The 22568-nt window shown below is 37.6% G+C and overlaps 15 non-coding genes across 15 annotated transcripts; all 15 read right to left on the minus strand.

Moving 5' to 3' along the window:
* Positions 1-3578: 3578 nt before the first annotated feature.
* trnac-gca (transfer RNA cysteine (anticodon GCA)) lies at positions 3579-3650 on the minus strand. Its single transcript has one exon. It is a non-coding gene; the product is annotated as a tRNA-Cys (tRNA).
* A 419-nt stretch (positions 3651-4069) lies between these two features.
* On the minus strand, positions 4070-4145 carry trnac-gca (transfer RNA cysteine (anticodon GCA)). The gene has a single exon. It is a non-coding gene; the product is annotated as a tRNA-Cys (tRNA).
* A 2958-nt stretch (positions 4146-7103) lies between these two features.
* trnac-gca (transfer RNA cysteine (anticodon GCA)) lies at positions 7104-7175 on the minus strand. The gene has a single exon. It is a non-coding gene; the product is annotated as a tRNA-Cys (tRNA).
* A 1495-nt stretch (positions 7176-8670) lies between these two features.
* On the minus strand, positions 8671-8742 carry trnac-gca (transfer RNA cysteine (anticodon GCA)). Its single transcript has one exon. It is a non-coding gene; the product is annotated as a tRNA-Cys (tRNA).
* A 1583-nt stretch (positions 8743-10325) lies between these two features.
* On the minus strand, positions 10326-10397 carry trnac-gca (transfer RNA cysteine (anticodon GCA)). The gene has a single exon. It is a non-coding gene; the product is annotated as a tRNA-Cys (tRNA).
* Positions 10398-11097: 700 nt separating this feature from the next.
* trnac-gca (transfer RNA cysteine (anticodon GCA)) lies at positions 11098-11169 on the minus strand. Its single transcript has one exon. It is a non-coding gene; the product is annotated as a tRNA-Cys (tRNA).
* Positions 11170-11869: 700 nt separating this feature from the next.
* Positions 11870-11941, minus strand: trnac-gca (transfer RNA cysteine (anticodon GCA)). Its single transcript has one exon. It is a non-coding gene; the product is annotated as a tRNA-Cys (tRNA).
* Positions 11942-15840: 3899 nt separating this feature from the next.
* trnac-gca (transfer RNA cysteine (anticodon GCA)) lies at positions 15841-15912 on the minus strand. The gene has a single exon. It is a non-coding gene; the product is annotated as a tRNA-Cys (tRNA).
* A 700-nt stretch (positions 15913-16612) lies between these two features.
* On the minus strand, positions 16613-16684 carry trnac-gca (transfer RNA cysteine (anticodon GCA)). The gene has a single exon. It is a non-coding gene; the product is annotated as a tRNA-Cys (tRNA).
* A 422-nt stretch (positions 16685-17106) lies between these two features.
* On the minus strand, positions 17107-17178 carry trnac-gca (transfer RNA cysteine (anticodon GCA)). Its single transcript has one exon. It is a non-coding gene; the product is annotated as a tRNA-Cys (tRNA).
* Positions 17179-17879: 701 nt separating this feature from the next.
* trnac-gca (transfer RNA cysteine (anticodon GCA)) lies at positions 17880-17951 on the minus strand. Its single transcript has one exon. It is a non-coding gene; the product is annotated as a tRNA-Cys (tRNA).
* Positions 17952-18376: 425 nt separating this feature from the next.
* On the minus strand, positions 18377-18448 carry trnac-gca (transfer RNA cysteine (anticodon GCA)). Its single transcript has one exon. It is a non-coding gene; the product is annotated as a tRNA-Cys (tRNA).
* Positions 18449-19450: 1002 nt separating this feature from the next.
* On the minus strand, positions 19451-19522 carry trnac-gca (transfer RNA cysteine (anticodon GCA)). Its single transcript has one exon. It is a non-coding gene; the product is annotated as a tRNA-Cys (tRNA).
* A 1002-nt stretch (positions 19523-20524) lies between these two features.
* On the minus strand, positions 20525-20596 carry trnac-gca (transfer RNA cysteine (anticodon GCA)). Its single transcript has one exon. It is a non-coding gene; the product is annotated as a tRNA-Cys (tRNA).
* Positions 20597-21598: 1002 nt separating this feature from the next.
* trnac-gca (transfer RNA cysteine (anticodon GCA)) lies at positions 21599-21670 on the minus strand. Its single transcript has one exon. It is a non-coding gene; the product is annotated as a tRNA-Cys (tRNA).
* Between the last annotated feature and the right edge of the window lie 898 nt (positions 21671-22568).

Consider the following 22568-nt stretch of genomic DNA (forward strand, 5'->3'; position numbering starts at 1 on the left):
CAGGATTTGATCCTGAGAAATTGTCTAATAAGGGACATTATAGCTGGAGATCAAAAAAAACTAATGAAGAACACTCTCTCTCTGAAAACATACCCATAAAGTATTTGATTTCAAGATGACAAATATATTACAATCTGAGACCTATTGATCTGAAGTCTGTTGCACTTCCACCTCTGTTAGGAACTGTCTGACAGAGAAAAACCATCTAATGAGGGACATTTTAGCAGAGCACTTCCTCTCTCAAGAAACACAGAGAAAGTACTTGATTTCAAGGAGGCGCCAGGATTTGATCCTGAGAAATTGTCTAATAAGGGAGATTTTAGCTTGTGATCAACATAACCTAATAAAGAAAACTGTCTATTTGAAAACATACCCATAAAGTGTTTGATTTCAAGTTGACAAAAAATTACAATCTGAGACCTATTGATCTGAAGTCTATTGCACTTCCACCTCTGTTAGGAACTGTCTGACAGAGAAAAAACATTGAATGAGGGACATTTTAGACTGAGTAACATAACCAAAAAAGGAGCACTCCCTCTCTCAAGATACACTTAGAAAGTACTTGATTTCAAGGGGGTGCCAGGATTTGAACGTGAGAAATTGTCTAATAAGGGACAATTTTCCCTGAGTAACATATTCAAAAAAAGAGTCCTCTACCCTCAAAATACACTTAGAAAGTACTTGATTTAAAGGGGGTGCCAGGATTTGAACGTGAGAAATTGTCTAATAAGGGACAATTTCCCCTGAGTAACATATTTGAAAAAACAGTCCTCGACCCTTAAAAAACTCTTTGAAAGCACTTGATTTAAAGGGGGCATCAGGATTTGAACCTGGGACCTCTTGATCTGCAGTCAAATGATCTACCACTGAGCTATAATCTTACGAGGGACATTTTTGCAGAGCACTCCCTCTCTCAAGATACACTGAGAAAGTACTTGATTTCAAGGGGGCGCCAGGATTTGATCCTGAGAAATTGTCTAATAAGGGAGATTTTAAACATACCCATAAAGTGTTTGATTTCAAGTTGACAAAAAATTACAATCTGAGACCTATTGATCTGAAGTCTATTGCACTTCCACCTCTGTTAGGAACTGTCTGACAGAGAAAAAACATTGAATGAGGGACATTTTAGACTGAGTAACATAACCAAAAAAGGAGCACTCCCTCTCTCAAGATACACTTAGAAAGAACTTGATTTCAAGGGGGTGCCAGGATTTGAACGTGAGAAATTGTCTAATAAGGGACAATTTTCCCTGAGTAACATATTCAAAAAAAGAGTCCTCTACCCTCAAAATACACTTAGAAAGTACTTGATTTAAAGGGGGTGCCAGGATTTGAACGTGAGAAATTGTCTAATAAGGGACAATTTTCCCTGAGTAACATTGAAAGCACTCCCTCTCTCAAGAAACACTGAGAAAGTACTTGATTTCAAGGGGGTGCCAGGATTTGATCCTGAGAAATTGTCTAATAAGGGACATTATAGCTGGAGATCAAAAAAAACTAATGAAGAACACTCTCTCTCTGAAAACATACCCATAAAGTATTTGATTTCAAGATGACAAATATATTACAATCTGAGACCTATTGATCTGAAGTCTGTTGCACTTCCACCTCTGTTAGGAACTGTCTAACAGAGAAAAACCATCTTACGAGGGACATTTTTGCAGAGCACTCCCTCTCTCAAGATACACTGAGAAAGTACTTGATTTCAAGTGGGCGCCAGGATTTGATCCTGAGAAATTGTCTAATAAGGGAGATTTTAAACATACCCATAAAGTGTTTGATTTCAAGTTGACAAAAAATTACAATCTGAGACCTATTGATCTGAAGTCTATTGCACTTCCACCTCTGTTAGGAACTGTCTGACAGAGAAAAACATTGAATGATGGACATTTTAGACTGAGTAACATAACCAAAAAAGGAGCACTCCCTCTCTCAAGATACACTTAGAAAGAACTTGATTTCAAGGGGGTGCCAGGATTTGAACGTGAGAAATTGTCTAATAAGGGAGATTTTAGCTTGTGATCAACATAACCTAATGAAGAAAACTCTCTCTTTGAAAACGTACCCATAAAGTGTTTGATTCCAAGTTGACAAAAAATTACAATCTGAGACCTATTGATCTGAAGTCTATTGCACTTCCACCTCTGTTAGGAACTGTCTGACAGAGAAAAACCATCTTACGAGGGACATTTTTGCAGAGCACTCCCTCTCTCAAGAAACACAGAGAAAGTACTTGATTTCAAGGGGGCGTCAGGAATTTATCCTGAGAAATGGTCTAATAAGGGAGATTTGAGCTTGTGATCAACATAACCTAATAAAGAAAACCCTCTCTTTGAAAACATACCCATAAAGTGTTTGATTTCAAGTTGACCAAAAAATTACAATCTGAGACCTATTGATCTGAAGTCTATTGTACTTACACCTCTGATAGGAACTGTCTGACAGAGAAAAACCATTGAATGAGGGACATTTTAGACTGAGTAACATAACCAAAAAAGGAGCACTCCCCCTCTCAAGATACACTTAGAAAGAACTTGATTTCAAGGGGGTGCCAGGATTTGATCCTGAGAAATGGTCTAATAAGGGAGATTTGAGCTTGTGATCAACATAACCTAATGAAGAAAACTCTCTCTTTGAAAACGTACCCATAAAGTGTTTGATTCCAAGTTGACAAAAAATTAAAATCTGAGACCTATTGATCTGAAGTCTATTGCACTTCCACCTCTGATAGGAACTGTCTGACAGAGAAAAACCATTGAATGAGGGACATTTTAGACTGAGTAACATAACCAAAAAAAGGAGCACTCCCTCTCTCAAAATACACTTAGAAAGTACTTGATTTAAAGGGGGTGACAGGATTTGAACTTGAGAAATTGTCTAATAAGGGACCATTTTGCCTGAGTAACATATTCTGAAAAAAAGTCCTATACCCTCAAAATACTCTTTGAAAGCACTTGATTTAAAGGGGGCATCAGGATTTGAACCTAGGACCTGTTGATCTGCAGTGAAATGCTCTACCACTGAGCTATACCCCCTCGGCTAGAAACTGTCTAAAGGCGGAAGAATTGTCAAATAAGGGACATTATAGCTGGAGATCAACAAAAACTAATGAAGAACACTCTCTCTCTGAAAACATACCCATAAAGTATTTGATTTCAAGTTGACAAAAAAATTACAATCTGAGACCTATTGATCTGAAGTCTATTGCACTTCCACCTCTGTTAGGAACTGTCTGACAGAGAAAAAACATTGAATGAGGGACATTTTAGACTGAGTAACATAACCAAAAAAGGAGCACTCCCTCTCTCAAGATACACTTAGAAAGTACTTGATTTCAAGGGGGTGCCAGGATTTGAACGTGAGAAATTGTCTAATAAGGGACAATTTTCCCTGAGTAACATATTCAAAAAAAGAGTCCTCTACCCTCAAAATACACTTAGAAAGTACTTGATTTAAAGGGGGTGACAGGATTTGAACTTGAGAAATTGTCTAATAAGGGACAATTTTGCCTGAGTAACATATTCTGAAAAAAAGTCCTATACCCTCAAAATACTCTTAGAAAGCACTTGATTTTAAGGGGGCATCAGGAATTGAAACTGGGACCTCTTGATCTGCAGTCAAATGCTCTACCACTGAGCTATACCCCCTCTGCTAGAAACTGTCTAAAGGTGGAAAAATTGTCAAATAAGGGACATTATAGCTGGAGATCAACAAAAACTAATGAAGAACACTCTCTCTCTGAAAACATACCCATAAAGTATTTGATTTCAAGATGACAAATATATTACAATCTGAGACCTATTTATCTGAAGTCTGTTGCACTTCCACCTCTGTTAGGAACTGTCTGACAGAGAAAAAACATTGAATGAGGGACATTTTAGACTGAGTAACATAACCAAAAAAGGAGCACTCCCTCTCTCAAGATACACTTAGAAAGAACTTGATTTCAAGGGGGTGCCAGGATTTGAACGTGAGAAATTGTCTAATAAGGGACAATTTTCCCTGAGTAACATATTTGAAAAAACAGTCCTCGACCCTCAAACAACTCTTTGAAAGCACTTGATTTAAAGGGGGCATCAGGATTTGAACCTGGGACCTCTTGATCTGCAGTCAAATGCTCTACCACTGAGCATTACCCCCTCTGTTAGAAACTGTCTAAAGGCGGAACAATTGTCTAACATGGGACATTATAGCTGGAGATCAACAAAAACTAATGAAGAACACTCTCTCTCTCTGAAAACATACCCATAAAGTATTTGATTTCAAGATGACAAATATATTACAATCTGAGACCTATTTATCTGAAGTCTGTTGCACTTCCACCTCTGTTAGGAACTGTCTGACAGAGAAAAACCATCTAATGAGGGACATTTTTGCAGAGCACTCCCTCTCTCAAGATACACTGAGAAAGTACTTGATTTCAAGTGGGCGCCAGGATTTGATCCTGAGAAATTGTCTAATAAGGGAGATTTTAAACATACCCATAAAGTGTTTGATTTCAAGTTGACAAAAAATTACAATCTGAGACCTATTGATCTGAAGTCTATTGCACTTCCACCTCTGTTAGGAACTGTCTGACAGAGAAAAACATTGAATGATGGACATTTTAGACTGAGTAACATAACCAAAAAAGGAGCACTCCCTCTCTCAAGATACACTTAGAAAGAACTTGATTTCAAGGGGGTGCCAGGATTTGAACGTGAGAAATTGTCTAATAAGGGAGATTTTAGCTTGTGATCAACATAACCTAATGAAGAAAACTCTCTCTTTGAAAACGTACCCATAAAGTGTTTGATTCCAAGTTGACAAAAAATTACAATCTGAGACCTATTGATCTGAAGTCTATTGCACTTCCACCTCTGTTAGGAACTGTCTGACAGAGAAAAACCATCTTACGAGGGACATTTTTGCAGAGCACTCCCTCTCTCAAGAAACACAGAGAAAGTACTTGATTTCAAGGGGGCGTCAGGAATTTATCCTGAGAAATGGTCTAATAAGGGAGATTTGAGCTTGTGATCAACATAACCTAATAAAGAAAACCCTCTCTTTGAAAACATACCCATAAAGTGTTTGATTTCAAGTTGACCAAAAAATTACAATCTGAGACCTATTGATCTGAAGTCTATTGTACTTACACCTCTGATAGGAACTGTCTGACAGAGAAAAACCATTGAATGAGGGACATTTTAGACTGAGTAACATAACCAAAAAAGGAGCACTCCCCCTCTCAAGATACACTTAGAAAGAACTTGATTTCAAGGGGGTGCCAGGATTTGATCCTGAGAAATGGTCTAATAAGGGAGATTTGAGCTTGTGATCAACATAACCTAATGAAGAAAACTCTCTCTTTGAAAACGTACCCATAAAGTGTTTGATTCCAAGTTGACAAAAAATTAAAATCTGAGACCTATTGATCTGAAGTCTATTGCACTTCCACCTCTGATAGGAACTGTCTGACAGAGAAAAACCATTGAATGAGGGACATTTTAGACTGAGTAACATAACCAAAAAAAGGAGCACTCCCTCTCTCAAAATACACTTAGAAAGTACTTGATTTAAAGGGGGTGACAGGATTTGAACTTGAGAAATTGTCTAATAAGGGACCATTTTGCCTGAGTAACATATTCTGAAAAAAAGTCCTATACCCTCAAAATACTCTTTGAAAGCACTTGATTTAAAGGGGGCATCAGGATTTGAACCTAGGACCTGTTGATCTGCAGTGAAATGCTCTACCACTGAGCTATACCCCCTCGGCTAGAAACTGTCTAAAGGCGGAAGAATTGTCAAATAAGGGACATTATAGCTGGAGATCAACAAAAACTAATGAAGAACACTCTCTCTCTGAAAACATACCCATAAAGTATTTGATTTCAAGATGACAAATATATTACAATCTGAGACCTATTGATCTGAAGTCTGTTGCACTTCCACCTCTGTTAGGAAATGTCTAACAGAGAAAAAACATCTAATGAGGGACATTTTTGCAGAGCACTCCCTCTCTCAAGAAACACAGAGAAAGTACTTGATTTCAAGGGGGCGTCAGGAATTTATCCTGAGAAATGGTCTAATAAGGGAGATTTGAGCTTGTGATCAACATAACCTAATAAAGAAAACCCTCTCTTTGAAAACATACCCATAAAGTGTTTGATTTCAAGATGACAAATATATTACAATCTGAGACCTATTGATCTGAAGTCTGTTGCACTTCCACCTCTGCTAGGAACTGTCTGACAGAGAAAAACCATTGAATGAGGGACATTTTAGACTGAGTAACATAACCAAAAAAGGAGCACTCCCTCTCTCAAGATACACTTAGAAAGTACTTGATTTCAAGGGGGTGCCAGGATTTGATCCTGAGAAATGGTCTAATAAGGGAGATTTTAGCTTGTGATCAACATAACCTAATGAAGAAAACTCTCTCTTTGAAAACGTACCCATAAAGTGTTTGATTCCAAGTTGACAAAAAATTACAATCTGAGACCTATTGATCTGAAGTCTATTGCACTTCCACCTCTGATAGGAACTGTCTGACAGAGAAAAACCATTGAATGAGGGACATTTTAGACTGAGTAACATAACCAAAAAAGGAGCACTCCCTCTCTCAAGATACACTTAGAAAGTACTTGATTTCAAGGGGGTGCTAGGATTTGAACGTGAGAAATTGTCTAATAAGGGACAATTTTCCCTGAGTAACATATTCGAAAAAAGAGTCCTCTACCCTCAAAGTACTCTTTGAAAGCACTTGATTTAAAGGGGGCATTGAACAAAAACTAATAAAGAACACTCTCTCTCTGAAAACATACCCGTAAAGTATTTGATTTGAAGATGACAAATATATTACAATCTGAGACCTATTGATCTGAAGTCTGTTGCACTTCCACCTCTGTTAGGAACTGTCTGACAGAGAAAAAACATCTAATGAGGGACATTTTAGCAGAGCACTCCCTCTCTCAAGATACACTTAGAAAGTACTTGATTTAAAGGGGGTGACAGGATTTGAACTTGATAAACTGTCTAATAAGGGACAATTTTGCCTGAGTAACATATTCGAAAAAAGAGTCCTATACCCTCAAAATACTATTTGAAAGCACTTGATTTTAAGGGGGCATTAGGATTTGAACCTGGGACCTCTTGATCTGCAGTCAAATGCTCTACCACTGAGCTATACCCCCTCTTCTAGAAACTGTCTAAAGGCGGAGAAATTCTCTAATAAGGGACATTAATAGCTGGAGATCGACAAAAACTAATAAAGAACACTCTCTCTCTGAAAACATACCCATAAAGTTTTTGATTTCAAGATGACAAATATATTACAATCTGAGACCTATTGATCTGAAGTCTGTTGCACTTCCACCTCTGCTAGGAACTGTCTGACAGAGAAAAACCATTGAATGAGGGACATTTTAGACTGAGTAACATAACCAAAAAAGGAGCACTCCCTCTCTCAAGATACACTTAGAAAGTACTTGATTTCAAGGGGGTGCCAGGATTTGATCCTGAGAAATGGTCTAATAAGGGAGATTTTAGCTTGTGATCAATATAACCTAATGAAGAAAACTCTCTCTTTGAAAACGTACCCATAAAGTGTTTGATTCCAAGTTGACAAAAAATTACAATCTGAGACCTATTGATCTGAAGTCTATTGCACTTCCACCTCTGATAGGAACTGTCTGACAGAGAAAAACCATTGAATGAGGGACATTTTAGACTGAGTAACATAACCAAAAAAGGAGCACTCCCTCTCTCAAGATACACTTAGAAAGTACTTGATTTCAAGGGGGTGCTAGGATTTGAACGTGAGAAATTGTCTAATAAGGGACAATTTTGCCTGAGTAACATATTCTGAAAAAAAGTCCTATTCCCTCAAAATACTCTTAGAAAGCACTTGATTTTAAGGGGGCATCAGCAATTGAAACTGGGACCTCTTGATCTGCAGTCAAATGCTCTACCACTGAGCTATAACCCCTCTGCTAGAAACTGTCTAAAGGCTGAAAAATTGTCTAATATGGGGCATTATAGCTGGAGATCAACAAAAACTAATGAAGAACACTCTCTCTCTGAAAACATACCCATAAAGTATTTGATTTCAAGATGACAAATATATTACAATCTGAGACCTATTGATCTGAAGTCTGTTGCACTTCCACCTCTGTTGTGAACTGTCTGACAGAGAAAAACCATCTAATGAGGGACATTTTAGCAGAGCACTTCCTCTCTCAAGAAACACTGAGAAAGTACTTGATTTCAAGGGGGCGCCAGGATTTGATCCTGAGAAATTGTCTAATAAGGGAGATTTTAGCTTGTGATCAACATAACCTAATAAAGAAAACTCTCTCTTTGAAAACATACCCATAAAGTGTTTGATTTCAAGTTGACAAAAAAATTACAATCTGAGACCTATTGATCTGAAGTCTGTTGCACTTCCACCTCTGTTAGAAACTGTCTGACAGAGAAAAAACATTGAATGAGGGACATTTTAGACTGAGTAACATAACCAAAAAAGGAGCACTCCCTCTCTCAAGATACACTTAGAAAGTACTTGATTTCAAGGGGGTGCCAGGATTTGAACGTGAGAAATTGTCTAATAAGGGACAATTTTCCCTTAGTAACATATTAGAAAAAAGAGTCCTCTACCCTCAAAATACTCTTTGAAAGCACTTGATTTAAAGGGGACATCAGGATTTGAACATGGGACCTCTTGATCTGCAGTCAAATGCTCTACCACTGAGCTATACCACCTCTTCTAGAAATTATCTAAAGGCAGAAAAATTGTCTAATATGGGACATTATAGCTGGAGATCAACAAAAACTGATGAAGAACACTCTCTCTCTGAAAACATACCCATAAAGTATTTGATTTCAAGATGACAAATATATTACAATCTGAGACCTATTGATCTGAAGTCTGTTGCACTTCCACCTCTGTTAGGAACTGTCTGACAGAGAAAATCCATCTAATGAGGGACATTTTAGCAGAGCACTTCCTCTCTCAAGAAACACCGAGAAAGTACTTGATTTCAAGGGGGCGCCAGGATTTGATCCTGAGAAATTGTCTAATAAGGGAGATTTTAGCTTGTGATCAACATAACCTAATAAAGAAAATTCTCTCTTTGAAAACTTACCCATAAAGTGTTTGATTTCAAGTTGACAAAAAAATTACAATCTGAGACCTATTGATCTGAAGTCTATTGCACTTCCACCTCTGATAGGAACTGTCTGACAGAGAAAAACCATTGAATGAGGGACATTTTAGACTGAGTAACATAACCAAAAAAGGAGCACTCCCTCTCTCAAGATACACTTAGAAAGTACTTGATTTCAAGGGGGTGCCAGGATTTGATCCTGAGAAATGGTCTAATAAGGGAGATTTGAGCTTGTGATCAACATAACCTAATGAAGAAAACTCTCTCCTTGAAAACGTACCCTTAAAGTATTTGATTCCAAGTTGACAAAAAATTTAAATCTGAGACCTATTGATCTGAAGTCTATTGCACTTCCACCTCTGATAGGAACTGTCTGACAGAGAAAAACCATTGAATGAGGGACATTTTAGACTGAGTAACATAACCAAAAAAGGAGCACTCCCTCTCTCAAGATACACTGAGAAAGTACTTGATTTCAAGGGGGCGCCAGGATTTGATCCTGAGAAATTGTCTAATAAGGGAGATTATAGCAGGAGATCAACAAAAACTAATGAAGAACACTCTCTCTCTGAAAACATACCCATAAAGTTTTTGATTTCAAGATGACAAATATATTACAATCTGAGACCTATTGATCTGAAATCTGTTGCACTTCCACCTCTATTAGGAACTGTCTGACAGAGAAAAACCATCTAATGAGGGACATTTTTGCAGAGCACTTCCTCTCTCAAGATACACTGAGAAAGTACTTGATTTCAAGGGGGCGCCAGGATTTGATCCTGAGAAATTGTCTAATAAGAGAGATTTTAGCTTGTGATCAACATAACCTAATAAAGAAAACTCTCTCTTTGAAAACATACCCACAAAGTGTTTGATTTCAAGTTGACCAAAAAATTACAATCTGAGACCTATTGATCTGAAGTCTATTGCACTTCCACCTCTGATAGGAACTGTCTGACAGCGAAAAAACATTGAATGAGGGACATTTTAGACTGAGTAACATAACCAAAAAAAGGAGCACTCCCTCTCTCAAAATACACTTAGAAAGTACTTGATTTAAAGGGGGTGACAGGATTTGAACTTGAGAAATTGTCTAATAAGGGACAATTTTGCCTGAGTAACATATTCTGAAAAAAAGTCCTATTCCCTCAAAATACTCTTAGAAAGCACTTGATTTTAAGGGGGCATCAGCAATTGAAACTGGGACCTCTTGATCTGCAGTCAAATGCTCTACCACTGAGCTATACCCCCTCTGCTAGAAACTGTCTAAAGGCGGAAAAATTGTCTAATATGGGACATTATAGCTTGTGATCAACATAACCTAATGAAGAAAACTCTCTCTTTGAACACGTACCCATAAAGTGTTTGATTCCAAGTTGACAAAAAATTACAATCTGAGACCTATTGATCTGAAGTCTATTGCACTTCCACCTCTGTTAGGAACTGTCTGACAGAGAAAAAACATCTTACGAGGGACATTTTTGCAGAGCACTCCCTCTCTCAAGATACACTGAGAAAGTACTTGATTTCAAGGGGGCGCCAGGATTTGATCCTGAGAAATTGTCTAATAAGGGAGATTTTAGCTTGTGATCAACATAACCTAATAAAGAAAACTTTCTCTTTGAAAACATACCCATAAAGTGTTTGATTTCAAGTTGACAAAAAAATTACAATCTGAGACCTAATGATCTGAAATCTATTGCACTTCAACCTCTGATAGGAACTGTCTGACAGAGAAAAACCATTGAATGAGGGACATTTTAGACTGATTAACATAACCAAAAAAGGAGCACTCCCTCTCTCAAGATACACTTAGAAAGTACTTGATTTCAAGGGGGTGCCAGGATTTGAACGTAAGAAATTGTCTAATAAGGGACAATTTTCCCTGAGTAACATATTCAAAAAAAGAGTCCTCTAACCTCAAAATACACTTTGAAACCACTTGATTTAAATGGGGCATCAGGATTTGAACCTGGGACCTCTTGATCTGCAGTCAATTGCTCTACCACTGAGCTATACCCCCTCTGCTAGAAACTGTCTAAAGGCAGAAAAATTGTCTAATAAGAGACATTATAGCTGGAGATCAACAAAAACTAATGAAGAACACTCTCTCTCTGAAAACATACCCATAAAGTTTTTGATTTCAAGATGACAAATATATTACAATCTAAGACCTATTGATCTGAACTCTGTTGCACTTCCACCTCTATTAGGAACTGTCTGACAGAGAAAAAACATCTAATGAGGGACATTTTTGCAGAGCACTTCCTCTCTCAAGAAACACAGAGAAAGTACTTGATTTCAAGGGGGCGCCAGGATTTGATTCTGAGAAATTGTCTAATAAGGGAGATTTTAGCTTGTGATCAACATAACCTAATAAAGAAAACTCTCTCTTTGAAAACATACCCATAAAGTGTTTGATTTCAAGTTGACAAAAAATTACAATCTGAGACCTATTGATCTGAAGTCTATTGCATTTCCACCTCTGTTAGGAACTGTCTGACAGAGAAAAAACATTGAATGAGGGACATTTTAGACTGAGTAACATAACCAAAAAAGGAGCACTCCCTCTCTCAAGATACACTTAGAAAGAACTTGATTTCAAGGGGGTGCCAGGATTTGAACGTGAGAAATTGTCTAATAAGGGACAATTTTCCCTGAGTAACATATTCAAAAAAAGAGTCCTCTACCCTCAAAATACTCTTTGAAAGCAATTGATTTAAAGGGGGCATCAGTACTTGAACCTGGGACCTCTTGATCTGCAGTCAAATGCTCTACCACTGAGCTATACCCCCTCTGCTAGAAACTGTCTAAAGGCGGAAAAATTGTCTAATATGGGGCATTATAGCTGGAGATCAACAAAAACTAATGAAGAACACTCTCTCTCTGAAAACATACCCATAAAGTATTTGATTTCAAGATGACAAATATATTACAATCTGAGACCTATTGATCTGAAGTCTGTTGCACTTCCACCTCTGTTGTGAACTGTCTGACAGAGAAAAACCATCTAATGAGGGACATTTTAGCAGAGCACTTCCTCTCTCAAGAAACACCGAGAAAGTACTTGATTTCAAGGGGGCGCCAGGATTTGATCCTGAGAAATTGTCTAATAAGGGAGATTTTAGCTTGTGATCAACATAACCTAATAAAGAAAACTCTCTCTTTGAAAACATACCCATAAAGTGTTTGATTTCAAGTTGACAAAAAAATTACAATCTGAGACCTATTGATCTGAAGTCTGTTGCACTTCCACCTCTGTTGTGAACTGTCTGACAGAGAAAAACCATCTAATGAGGGACATTTTAGCAGAGCACTTCCTCTCTCAAGAAACACTTAGAAAGTACTTGATTTCAAGGGGGCGCCAGGATTTGATCCTGAGAAATTGTCTAATAAGGGAGATTTTAGCTTGTGATCAACATAACCTAATAAAGAAAACTCTCTCTTTGAAAACATACCCAAAAAGTGTTTGATTTCAAGTTGACAAAAAAATTACAATCTGAGACCTATTGATCTGAAGTCTATTGCACTTCCACCTCTGTTAGGAACTGTCTGACAGAGAAAAAACATTGAATGAGGGACATTTTAGACTGAGTAACATAACCAAAAAAGGAGCACTCCCTCTCTCAAGATACACTTAGAAAGTACTTGATTTCAAGGGGGTGCCAGGATTTGAACGTGAGAAATGGTCTAATAAGGGACAATTTTCCCTGAGTAACATATTCAAAAAAAGAGTCCTCTACCCTCAAAGTACTCTTTGAAAGCACTTGATTTTAAGGGGGCATCAGGATTTGAACCTGGGACCTCTTGATCTGCAGTCAATTCTCTACCACTGAGCTATACCCCCTCTTCTAGAAATTGTCTAAAGGCAGAAAAATTGTCTAATATGGGACATTATAGCTGGAGATCAACAAAAACTGATGAAGAACACTCTCTCTCTGAAAACATACCCATAAAGTATTTGATTTCAAGATGACAAATATATTACAATCTGAGACCTATTGATCTGAAGTCTGTTGCACTTCCACCTCTGTTAGGAACTGTCTGACAGAGAAAATCCATCTAATGAGGGACATTTTAGCAGAGCACTTCCTCTCTCAAGAAACACCGAGAAAGTACTTGATTTCAAGGGGGCGCCAGGATTTGATCCTGAGAAATTGTCTAATAAGGGAGATTTTAGCTTGTGATCAACATAACCTAATAAAGAAAATTCTCTCTTTGAAAACATACCCATAAAGTGTTTGATTTCAAGTTGACAAAAAAATTACAATCTGAGACCTATTGATCTGAAGTCTATTGCACTTCCACCTCTGTTAGGAACTGTCTGACAGAGAAAAAACATTGAATGAGGGACATTTTAGACTGAGTAACATAACCAAAAAAGGAGCACTCCCTCTCTCAAGATACACTTAGAAAGTACTTGATTTCAAGGGGGTGCCAGGATTTGATCCTGAGAAATGGTCTAATAAGGGAGATTTGAGCTTGTGATCAACATAACCTAATGAAGAAAACTCTCTCTTTGAAAACGTACCCTTAAAGTGTTTGATTCCAAGTTGACAAAAAATTTAAATCTGAGACCTATTGATCTGAAGTCTATTGCACTTCCACCTCTGATAGGAACTGTCTGACAGAGAAAAAACATTGAATGAGGGACATTTTAGACTGAGTAACATAACAAAAAAAAGGAGCACTCCCTCTCTCAAGATACACTTAGAAAGTACTTGATTTCAAGGGGGTGCCAGGATTTGAACGTGAGAAATTGTCTAATAAGGGACAATTTTCCCTGAGTAACATATTCAAAAAAAGAGTCCCCTACCCTCAAAGTACTCTTTGAAAGCACTTGATTTTAAGGGGGCATCAGGATTTGAACCTGGGACCTCTTGATCTGCAGTCAATTCTCTACCACTGAGCTATACCCCCTCTTCTAGAAATTGTCTAAAGGCGGAAAAATTGTCTAAGATGGGACATTATAGCTGGAGATCAACAAAAACTAATGAAGAACACTCTCTCTCTGAAAACATACCCATAAAGTATTTGATTTCAAGTTGACAAATATATTACAATCTGAGACCTATTGATCTGAAGTCTGTTGCACTTCCACCTCTGTTAGGAACTGTCTGACAGAGAAAATCCATCTAATGAGGGACATTTTAGCAGAGCACTTCCTCTCTCAAGAAACACCGAGAAAGTACTTGATTTCAAGGGGGCGCCAGGATTTGATCCTGAGAAATTGTCTAATAAGGGAGATTTTAGCTTGTGATCAACATAACCTAATAAAGAAAATTCTCTCTTTGAAAACATACCCATAAAGTGTTTGATTTCAAGTTGACAAAAAAATTACAATCTGAGACCTATTGATCTGAAGTCTATTGCACTTCCACCTCTGTTAGGAACTGTCTGACAGAGAAAAAACATTGAATGAGGGACATTTTAGACTGAGTAACATAACCAAAAAAGGAGCACTCCCTCTCTCAAGATACACTTAGAAAGTACTTGATTTCAAGGGGGTGCCAGGATTTGATCCTGAGAAATGGTCTAATAAGGGAGATTTGAGCTTGTGATCAACATAACCTAATGAAGAAAACTCTCTCTTTGAAAACGTACCCTTAAAGTGTTTGATTCCAAGTTGACAAAAAATTTAAATCTGAGACCTATTGATCTGAAGTCTATTGCACTTCCACCTCTGATAGGAACTGTCTGACAGAGAAAAAACATTGAATGAGGGACATTTTAGACTGAGTAACATAACCAAAAAAAGGAGCACTCCCTCTCTCAAGATACACTTAGAAAGTACTTGATTTCAAGGGGGTGCCAGGATTTGAACGTGAGAAATTGTCTAATAAGGGACAATTTTCCCTGAGTAACATATTCAAAAAAAGAGTCCTCTACCCTCAAAGTACTCTTTGAAAGCACTTGATTTTAAGGGGGCATCAGGATTTGAACCTGGGACCTCTTGATCTGCAGTCAATTCTCTACCACTGAGCTATACCCCCTCTTCTAGAAATTGTCTAAAGGCGGAAAAATTGTCTAAGATGGGACATTATAGCTGGAGATCAACAAAAACTAATGAAGAACACTCTCTCTCTGAAAACATACCCATAAAGTATTTGATTTCAAGTTGACAAATATATTACAATCTGAGACCTATTGATCTGAAGTCTGTTGCACTTCCACCTCTGTTAGGAACTGTCTGACAGAGAAAATCCATCTAATGAGGGACATTTTAGCAGAGCACTTCCTCTCTCAAGAAACACCGAGAAAGTACTTGATTTCAAGGGGGCGCCAGGATTTGATCCTGAGAAATTGTCTAATAAGGGAGATTTTAGCTTGTGATCAACATAACCTAATAAAGAAAATTCTCTCTTTGAAAACATACCCATAAAGTGTTTGATTTCAAGTTGACAAAAAAATTACAATCTGAGACCTATTGATCTGAAGTCTATTGCACTTCCACCTCTGTTAGGAACTGTCTGACAGAGAAAAAACATTGAATGAGGGACATTTTAGACTGAGTAACATAACCAAAAAAGGAGCACTCCCTCTCTCAAGATAGACTTAGAAAGTACTTGATTTCAAGGGGGTGCCAGGATTTGAACATGAGAAATGGTCTAATAAGGGACAATTTTCCCTGAGTAACATATTCGAAAAAAGAGTCCTCTACCCTCAAAATACTGTTTGAAAGCACTTGATTTAAAGGGGGCATCAGGATTTGAACCTGGGACCTCTTGATCTGCAGTCAAATGCTCTACCACTGAGCTATACCCCCTCTGCTAGATACTGTCTAAAGGTGGAAAAATTGTCTAATATGGGACATTATAGATGGAGATCAACAAAGACTAATGAAGAACACTCTCTCTCTGAAAACATACCCATAAAGTATTTGATTTCAAGATGACAAATATATTACAATCTGAGACCTATTGATCTGAAGTCTGTTGCACTTCCACCTCTGTTAGGAACTGTCTGACAGAGAAAAAACATCTAATGAGGGACATTTTTGCAGAGCACTCCCTCTCTCAAGAAACACTGAGAAAGTACTTGATTTCAAGGGGGCGCCCGGATTTGATCCTGAGAAATGGTCTAATAAGGGAGATTTTAGCTTGTGATCAACATAACCTAATAAAGAAAACTCTCTCTTTGAAAACATACCCATAAAGTGTTTGATTTCAAGTTGACAAAAAATTACAATCTGAGACCTATTGATCTGAAGTCTATTGCACTTCCACCTCTGATAGGAACTGTCTGACAGAGAAAAACCATTGAATGAAGGACATTTTAGACTGAGTAACATAACCAAAAAAGGAGCACTCCCTCTCTCAAAATACACTTAGAAAGTACTTGATTTCAAGGGGGTGCCAGGAATTGAACGTGAGAAATTGTCTAATAAGGGACAATTTTCCCTGAGTAACATATTCGAAAGAAGAGTCCTCTACCCTCAAAATACTCTTTGAAAGTACTTGATTTAAAGGGGGCATCAGGATTTGAACCTGGGACACTTTGATCTGCAATCAAACGCTCTACCACTGAACTATACCCCCTCTGCTAGAAACTGTCTAAAGGCGGAAAAATTGTCTAATATGGGACATTATAGCTGGAGATCAACAAAAACTAATGAAGAACACTCTCTCTCTGAAAACATACCCATAAAGTATTTGATTTCAAGATGACAAATATATTACAATCTGAGACCTATTGATCTGAAGTCTGTTGCACTTCCACCTCTGTTAGGAACTGTCTGACAGAGAAAAACCATTGAATGAGGGACATTTTAGACTGAGTAACATAACCAAAAAAAGGAGCACTCCCTCTCTCAAGATACACTTAGAAAGTACTTGATTTCAAGGGGGTGCCAGGATTTGAACGTGAGAAATTGTCTAATTAGGGACAATTTTCCCTGAGTAACATATTCAAAAAAAGAGTCCTCTACCCTCAAAATACTCTTTGAAAGCACTTGATTTAAAGGGGGCATCAGGATTTGAACCTGGGACCTCTTGATCTGCAGTCAAATGCTCTACCACTGAGCTATACCCCCTCTACTAGAACCTGTCTAAAGGCTGAAAAATTGTCTAATAAGGGACATTATAGCTGGAGATCAACAAAAACTAATGAAGAACACTCTCTCTCTGAAAACATACCCATAAAGTTTTTGATTTCAAGATGACAAATATATTACAATCTGAGACCTATTGATCTGAAGTCTGTTGCACTTCCACCTCTATTAGGAACAGTCTGACAGAGAAAAACCATCTAATGAGGGACATTTTTGCAGAGCACTTCCTCTCTCAAGAAACACAGAGAAAGTACTTGATTTCAAGGGGGCGCCAGGATTTGATCCTGAGAAATTGTCTAATAAGGGAGATTTTAGCTTGTGATCAACATAACCTAATAAAGAAAACTCTCTCTTTGAAAACATACCCATAAAGTGTTTGATTTCAAGTTGACAAAAAATTACAATCTGAGACCTATTGATCTGAAGTCTATTGCACTTCCACCTCTGTTAGGAACTGTCTGACAGAGAAAAACCATTGAATGAGGGACATTTTAGACTGAGTAACATAACCAAAAAAAGGAGCACTCCCTCTCTCAAAATACACTTAGAAAGTACTTGATTTAAAGGGGGTGACAGGATTTGAACTTGAGAAATTGTCTAATAAGGGACAATTTTGCCTGAGTAAGATATTCTGAAAAAACATCCTATACCCTCAAAATACTCTTAGAAAGCACTTGATTTTAAGGGGGCATCAGGAATTGAATCTGGGACCTCTTGATCTGCAGTCAAATGCTCTACCACTGAGCTATACCCCCTCTGCTAGAAACTGTCTAAAGGCTGAAAATTTGTCTAATAAGGGACATTATAGCTGGAGATCAACAAAAACTAATATAGAACAATCTCTCTCTCTCTGAAAACATACCCATAAAGTATTTGATTTGAAGATGACAAATATATTACAATCTGAGACCTATTGATCTGAAGTCTATTGCACTTCCACCTCTGATAGGAACTGTCTGACAGAGAAAAAACATTGAATGAGGGACATTTTAGACTGAGTAACATAACCAAAAAAGGAGCACTCCCTCTCTCAAGATACACTTAGAAAGTACTTGATTTCAAGGGGGTGCCAGGATTTGTACTTGAGAAACTGTCTAATAAGGGACAATTTTGCCTGAGTAACATATTCGGAAAAAAAGTCCTATACGCTCAAAGTACTATTTGCAAGCACTTGATTTTTAGGGGGCATCAGGATTTGAACCTGGGACCTCTTGATCTGCAGTCAAATGCTCTACCACTGAGCTATGCCCCCTCTGCTAGAAACTGTTTAAAGGCGGAAAAATTGACTAATAAGGGACATTATAGCTGGAGATCAACAAAAACGAATGAAGAACACTCTCTCTCTGAAAACATACCCATAAAGTATTTGATTTCAAGATGACAAATATATTACAATCTGAGACCTATTGATCTGAAGTCTGTTGCACTTCCACCTCTGTTAGGAACTGTCTGACAGAGAAAAACCATCTAATGAGGGACATTTTAGCAGAGCACTCCCTCTCTCAAGAAACACCGAGAAAGTACTTGATTTCAAGGGGGCGCCAGGATTTGATCCTGAGAAATTGTCTAATAAGGTAGATTTTAGCTTGTGATCAACATAACCTAATAAAGAAAACTCTCTCTTTGAAAACGTACCCATAAAGTGTTTGATTTCAAGTTGACAAAAAAATTACAATCTGAGACCTTTTGATCTGAAGTCTATTGCACTTCCACCTCTGTTAGGAACTGTCTGATAGAGAAAAAACATTGAATGAGGGACATTTTAGACTGAGTAACATAACCAAAAAAGGAGCACTCCCTCTCTCAAGAAATACCGAGAAAGTACTTGATTTCAAGGGGGCTTCAGGATTTGATCCTGAGTAATTGTCTAATAAGGTAGATTTTAGCTTGTGATCAACATAACCTAATAAAGAAAACTCTCTCTTTGAAAACATACCCATAAAGTGTTTGATTTCAAGTTGACAAAAAAATTACAATCTGAAACCTATTGATCTGAAGTCTATTGCACTTCCACCTCTGTTAGGAACTGTCTGACAGAGAAAAAACATTGAATGAGGGACATTTTAGACTGAGTAACATAACCAAAAAAGGAGCACTCCCTCTCTCAAGATACACTTAGAAAGTACTTGATTTCAAGGTGGTGCCAGGATTTGAATTGAAGAAATTGTCTAATAAGGGACAATTTTCCCTGAGTAACATATTCGAAAAAAGAGTCCTCTACCCTCAAAATACTATTTGAAAGCACTTGATTTATAGGGGGCATCAGGATTTGAACCTGGGACCTCTTGATCTGCAGTCAAATAATCTACCACTGAGCTATACCCCCTCTGCTAGAAACTGTCTAAAGGCGGAAAAATTGTCTAATAAGGGACATTATAGCTGGAGATCAACAAAAACTAATGAAGAACACTCTCTCTCTGAAAACATACCCATAAAGTATTTGATTTCAAGATGACAAATATATTACAATCTGAGACCTATTGATCTGAAGTCTGTTGCACTTCCACCTCTGTTAGGAACTGTCTGACAGAGAAAAACCATCTAATGAGGGACGTTTTAGCAGAGCACTCCCTCTCTCAAGAAACACCGAGAAAGTACTTGATTTCAAGGGGGCGCCAGGATTTGATCCTGAGAAATTGTCTAATAAGGTAGATTTTAGCTTGTGATCAACATAACCTAATAAAGAAAACTCTCTCTTTGAAAACGTACCCATAAAGTGTTTGATTTCAAGTTGACAAAAAAATTACAATCTGAGACCTATTGATCTGAAGTCTATTGCACTTCCACCTCTGTTAGGAACTGTCTGATAGAGAAAAAACATTGAATGAGGGACATTTTAGACTGAGTAACATAACCAAAAAAGGAGCACTCCCTCTCTCAAGAAACACCGAGAAAGTACTTGATTTCAAGGGGGCTTCAGGATTTGATCCTGAGTAATTGTCTAATAAGGTAGATTTTAGCTTGTGATCAACATAACCTAATAAAGAAAACTCTCTCTTTGAAAACATACCCATAAAGTGTTTGATTTCAAGTTGACAAAAAAATTACAATCTGAAACCTATTGATCTGAAGTCTATTGCACTTCCACCTCTGTTAGGAACTGTCTGACAGAGAAAAAACATTGAATGAGGGACATTTTAGACTGAGTAACATAACCAAAAAAGGAGCACTCCCTCTCTCAAGATACACTTAGAAAGTACTTGATTATAAGGGGGTGCCAGGATTTGAATTGAAGAAATTGTCTAATAAGGGACAATTTTCCCTGAGTAACATATTCGAAAAAAGAGTCCTCTACCCTCAAAATACTATTTGAAAGCACTTGATTTAAAGGGGGCATCAGGATTTGAACCTGGGACCTCTTGATCTGCAGTCAAATACTCTACCACTGAGCTATACCCCCTCTGATAGAAACTGTCTAAAGGCGGAAAAATTGTCTAATAAGGGACATTATAGCTGGAGATCAACAAAAACTAATGAAGAACACTCTCTCTCTGAAAACATACCCATAAAGTATTTGATTTCAAGATGACAAATATATTACAATCTGAGACCTATTGATCTGAAGTCTGTTGCACTTCCACCTCTGTTAGGAACTGTCTGACAGAGAAAAAACATCTAATGAGGGACATTTTAGCAGAGCACTCCCTCTCTCAAGAAACACCGAGAAAGTACTTGATTTCAAGGGGGTGCCAGGATTTGATCCTGAGAAATTGTCTAATAAGGGACATTATAGCTGGAGATCAAAAAAAACTAATGAAGAACACTCTCTCTCTGAAAACATACCCATAAAGTATTTGATTTCAAGATGACAAATATATTACAATCTGAGACCTATTGATCTGAAGTCTGTTGCACTTCCACCTCTGTTAGGAACTGTCTGATAGAGAAAAAACATTGAATGAGGGACATTTTAGACTGAGTAACATAACCAAAAAAGGAGCACTCCCTCTCTCAAGATACACTTAGAAAGTACTTGATTTCAAGGGGGCGCCAGGATTTGATCCTGAGAAATGGTCTAATAAGGGAGATTTTAGCTTGTGATCAACATAACCTAATAAAGAAAACTCTCTCTTTGAAAACGTACCCATAAAGTGTTTGATTTCAAGTTGACAAAAAAATTACAATCTGAGACCTATTGATCTGAAGTCTATTGCACTTCCACCTCTGATAGGAACTGTCTGACAGAGAAAAACCATTGAATGAAGGACATTTTAGACTGAGTAACATAACCAAAAATGGAGCACTCCCTCTCTCAAAATACACTTAGAAAGTACTTGATTTCAAGGGGGTGCCAGGATTTGAACGTGAGAAATTGTCTAATAAGGGACACTTTTCCCTGAGTTACATATTCGAAAAAAGAGTCCTCTACCCTCAAAATACTATTTGAAAGCACTTGATTTAAAGGGAGTATCAGGATTTGAACCTGGGACCTCTTGATCTGCAGTCAAATACTCTACCACTGAGCTATACCCCCTCTGCTAGAAACTGTCTAAAGGCGGAAAAATTGTCTAATAAGGGACATTATAGCTGGAGATCAACAAAAACTAATGAAGAACACTCTCTCTCTGAAAACATACCCATAAAGTATTTGATTTCAAGATGACAAATATATTACAATCTGAGACCTATTGATCTGAAGTCTGTTGCACTTCCACCTCTGTTAGGAACTGTCTGACAGAGAAAAAACATCTAATGAGGGACATTTTAGCAGAGCACTCCCTCTCTCAAGAAACACCGAGAAAGTACTTGATATCAAGGGGGCGCCAGGATTTGATCCTGAGAAATTGTCTAATAAGGGACATTATAGCTGGAGATCAACAAAAACTAATGAAGAACACTCTCTCTCTGAAAACATACCCATAAAGTATTTGATTTCAAGATGACAAATATATTACAATCTGAGACCTATTGATCTGAAGTCTATTGCACTTCCACCTCTCTTAGGAACTGTCTGACAGAGAAAGACCATTGAATGAGGGACATTTTAGACTGAGTAACATAACCAAAAAAGGAGCACTCCCTCTCTCAAGATACACTTAGAAAGTACTTGATTTCAAGGGGGTGCCAGGATTTGATCCTGAGAAATGGTCTAATAAGGGAGATTTTAGCTTGTGATCAACATAACCTAATAAAGAAAACTCTCTCTTTGAAAACGTACCCATAAAGTGTTTGATTTCAAGTCGACAAAAAAATTACAATCTGAGACCTATTGATCTGAAGTATATTGCACTACCACCTCTGATAGGAACTGTCTGACAGAGAAAAACCATCTAATGAGGGACATTTTAGCAGAGCACTACCTCTCTCAAGAAACACTGAGAAAGTACTTGATTTCAAGGGGGCGCCAGTATTTGATCCTAAAAATGGTCTAA

The sequence above is a fragment of the Oncorhynchus clarkii genome, chromosome 31 (genome assembly GCF_045791955.1).
Source record: "Oncorhynchus clarkii lewisi isolate Uvic-CL-2024 chromosome 31, UVic_Ocla_1.0, whole genome shotgun sequence".
Lineage (NCBI taxonomy): Eukaryota > Metazoa > Chordata > Actinopteri > Salmoniformes > Salmonidae > Oncorhynchus > Oncorhynchus clarkii.